Source organism: Lithobates pipiens, unplaced genomic scaffold, assembly GCF_037356315.1.
Source record: "Lithobates pipiens isolate NorthernLeopardFrog02 unplaced genomic scaffold, aLitPip1_a1.2 Scaffold_22, whole genome shotgun sequence".
Taxonomy (NCBI): Eukaryota; Metazoa; Chordata; class Amphibia; order Anura; family Ranidae; genus Lithobates; species Lithobates pipiens.
The window spans coordinates 314,505,882-314,510,023 of record NW_027507784.1 but is presented as its reverse complement, the minus strand read 5'-3'; the positions used below and the strand labels follow the sequence as shown (position 1 = coordinate 314,510,023).

General features: G+C 48.9%; 1 non-coding gene across 1 annotated transcript; it reads right to left on the bottom strand.

The window, feature by feature from the left end:
- Positions 1-1,615: 1,615 nt before the first annotated feature.
- Positions 1,616-1,688, bottom strand: TRNAG-UCC (transfer RNA glycine (anticodon UCC)). The gene has a single exon. It is a non-coding gene; the product is annotated as a tRNA-Gly (tRNA).
- Positions 1,689-4,142: the final 2,454 nt, after the last annotated feature.

Genomic DNA, 4,142 nt, shown 5'->3' with positions numbered 1-4,142 from the left:
AATATTACTGCTGGGGGGAGTATGGGTGTAATATTTCTGCAGGAGGGGAGTATGGGTGTGATTTTCCTGCTGGGGGGTGGGGGGGGGGGTGGTATGGGTGTAATAGTCCTGCCTGGGGGAGAGTATGGGTGTAATATTCCTGCTGTGAGGGTGTATGGGTGTAATATTCCTGCTGGGGGGTATAGGTGTAATATTCCTGCTGGGTGGTATAGGTGTAATATTCCTGTCGGGGGGGTATAGGTGCAATATTCCTGCTGGGGGAGTATGGGTGTAATGTTCCTGCTGGGGGGGGGGGGTGAGTATCGGTGTAATATTTCTGTTGGGGGGAGTATTGGTGTAATATTCCTGCTTGGGAAGGGTATTTGGTGTAATATTCCTGCTGGGGGAGTATTGGTGTAATATTCGCATGGGGGGGGGGGGGGGTATGGGTGCAATATTCCTTCTGGGGGGGTATGTGTGTGATGTTCCTGCTGGGGGGAGTATGGGTAATTTTCCTGCTATGGGGGGGGGGAGTATGGGTGTAATTTTCCTGCTATGGGGGGGGGAGTATGGGTGTAATATTGCTGCTGCGGGGAAGTATGGGTATAATATTCCTGCTGTGGGGTGTATGGTTGTAATTTTCCTGCTGGGGGTGGTATGGGTGTAATATCCCTGCCGGGGGGGTAAGGGTGGTATATGGGTGTAATATCCCTGCCGGGGGGGTAAGTATTGGGTGTAATATTCCTTCTGGGAGGGTGAGTATGGGTGTAATATTTATGCTGGGGGGGGATATGGGTGAATATTCCTGCTGGGGAGTATGGGTGTATGTAATATTCCTGCTGAGGGGGAGTATGGGTGTAATATTCCTGCTGGGGGGGAGGGTATGGGTGTAAAATTCGTGCATGGGGAGTATGGGTGTAATATTCCTGCTGGAGGGGGTATGGGTGTATTATTCCTGGCTGGGGGGAGTTTGGGTGTAATATTCCTGCTGGCGGGAGTATGGGTGTAATATCCTGCTGGGGAGGGGAGTTGGGTGTAATATTCCTGCTGGGGGGGTATGGGGTTTAATATTCTGTTTGGGGGGGGGTATGGATGTAATATTCCTGTTTGGGGGGGTATGGGATGTAATATTCCTGCTGGAGGGGATATGGGTTTAATATTCCTGCTGGGGGGAGTATGGATGTAATAATCCTGTTGGGGGGGGAGTTATGGGTGAATATTCCTGCTGGGGGGGGGGGGTGTGGGTGTAATATTCCTGCTAGGGGGGTATGGGTGTAATGTAATATTCCTGCTGGTGGGATGTCTGTACAGGGAGTTCTTGTCGTATGATGGACACGGCGAGGCTCTGTTCACACCTAGGTGTTCTGGATTCCCGAATCATCGCAAAACACGACACACGCTTGCAATCCCTTTCCTTCAATATAACCCCAGCACGCCTGTGATCCAAAAGGCCTAGGTGTCATCACAGCCTAAATGTCTTCTATCAGTTGCTTGGTTCACCTTCTATGAATTCTGGGGTAACATTTTCTTACTCAAACATTCCACACATTTGTTTCATTCTTTATTCCACCGCTAATATATAATCTGCATTGACCTTGTATATCGCTTTTCTTTCTAGGCCTCTGAGTATTGGAGATGATGTTGGCCGGGAATTGAACCCGGGTCAGCTGCTTGGAAGGCAGCTATGCTCACCACTGCACCACCAACACAAAGTAGCATGTTTTTGTAGTGGGAGGAAACTGGAGTACCCGGAGGAAACCCACACAAGCACAGGGAGAACATGCAAACTCCATGCAGATAGTGTCCTGGTCAGGATTTGAACCATGGACCCCAGTGCTGCAAGGCTAACACCTACGCCTCTGTGCTGCCCATATTCAGCCTCTGTTCTCTAAGGCCCGCCCCCGCTGAGCGGGGTACATCATATGTCCACTTAAAGCGTCGCCAGAAGACATCCAAACTTATCCTAAACTACAATCTATATATATATATATATATATATATATAAAAAGGTTGGTGAAGAAACTGCGCTACAGTGTAAATTATAGGTAATCTCGTGAAAGATTAAATTAAATGAAAGCTGCGGTTTTATTCTGTACCAAAAATACAAAATTAAATGAAGTAAAAAATTATGAGAACTGCGCTAACCCGTGATAAAGTATTCTAGGTTGAGGAATAACCTCACTAATTGGGGCCACGCCCCCTACCAACTATAATTGCTCTAAACAAACTATAGTGGTAATTGATGAAAAGCATTAGTGTCGTAAAGTGAAAAATGAACACTAATCAATTATCTCAAAAATACTGAAAAAATTTGTGACCAAAGCTATAATGCAAAGAATGATAATATATGTGTATGAATTACAAACCTGTAAATGAAAAACATGACTAACAACACATACTAAAGTCCTCTGAAATAAAAGTCCAAAGAAAGATATGTGCACCACTTGTGACCATAAGTGTGAAAAATTCAAATGAATGAATAAATGAATAAAAGTCCATCCACAAAAACCTTCTATTGTTGTGAGCCGTGTAGAATCCACCACCACCTATGTGAGAATTGGCTTCTTACCAGAACATTCAGACCCCAAAGGGGTCAGAATTTACCGGAATGGGGATGCACAGGTGTTCTCAGCATCCCGTGTAGGCAGTCCCATTGCTGTCAACTGGGGTGCAGCGGCTGTACCCAATGTGACATCTGTGTGGGTGCCGGTGCACGGCCCCGAACGCACCCAGGGTGCGTATACGCAACTGCACTCACATGGATGTCCTTATTGGGGTTAACGCAGCCCTCACAGGGTACAGATTCATACACCTTGTGTAAGGCCTTGGACTTCTCCACGAAGGACTTCATTGGTGGGAAGAGTTCTCATTTCCCCAACAGAGTAAGCCTAAAGAAAGCTGGAAAGACTCCTCCCACCTGTGAAGACAAAAAGAGTTCCAACCTTCCCTCATAGCCGATCCAACACACACCTCAAAAATATACCGGCCTCCAACCTTCCCCTTATAGCCGGTCCAACACACGCCTCAAAAATATAAAAAAGTGCCTGAGATGTTGGTGGTAAACAGGCTTCTAGGTTGGTGATTCAAAAGCTCCGAAAACTAAAATGGAGGTCAGATTGGAAAACGCTGCAGTTACTGGAGTGGCAGCCGCCACCAGTGTAGGGACCTGTGTTGGTACAGCCATACCTGGTCCCTTGGAGGGTTCCTTAGACTTTTTGTTGATTCGTCAACAGCCAATTGTCTTGTTTGTCCAACTGCATTGATAGTTGGTGATTTAGAAGCTGCAGAAGCATGGGGCCTCGGATCCCCCCAACCCACAGTGTCCCCCTCTGTCAGAGTGTCCCCCTGTGTGTGTGTCCCCATGTGTGAGTGCCCCCCTCCATAGAGGTGCAATATCACCTCTATGGAGATATTGCAGGTCCCAGCAATTTCTACATACCCCAGCATGCTTTCCCCACTTCGCAGGGGGTACTGCGCCCCCCCAGTCCTGACACCCCACCCTCTCCCCTCCCCAACAGGCCCAACCGGCCCACCCTTCCCCAAATCACCCCCTATGTGTGTCTCTCCCCCTGTGTGTGTCTCTCCCCCTCTGTTGTGTGTGTGTCTCTCCCCCTCTGTGTGTGTGTGTGTGTGTGTGTGTGTGTGTGTGTGTGTGTGTGTGTGTGTGTGTGTGTGTGTGTGTGTGTGTGTGTGTGTGTGTGTGTGTGTGTGTGTGTGTGTGTGTGTGTGTGTGTGTGTGTGTGTGTGTGTGTGTGTGTGTGTGTGTGTGTGTGCGAGTGTGTGTGTGCGTTCTCCCTCCAGTTTCCCCTTGTGTGCTCCCCCCGTGTCTCCCTGTGCAGGTGTGGCGCCAGAGGGGGCCCCATGAGCTTCTATTGCACGGGGGCCCCATTAGTTGTCAGTCTGCCCCTGGGCTCTGAGGAACTACAACTCAGGCTCTGAGGAACAGTATGCACTGCATAAGTAAAGGGGCTTCTGCTCCTAGCCTGGAATAAGATGCTACGGGACTACATATCCCAGCATTCTTTTTTCTATGGAGATATTACAGGTCCCAGCAATTTCTACATACCCCAGCATGCTTCCCCCCCTTCCTCAGGGGGTACTGCACCCCCCCAGTCCCACCACCCCACTCTTCTTCACCACCCTCTCCCCTCCCCAACAGGCCC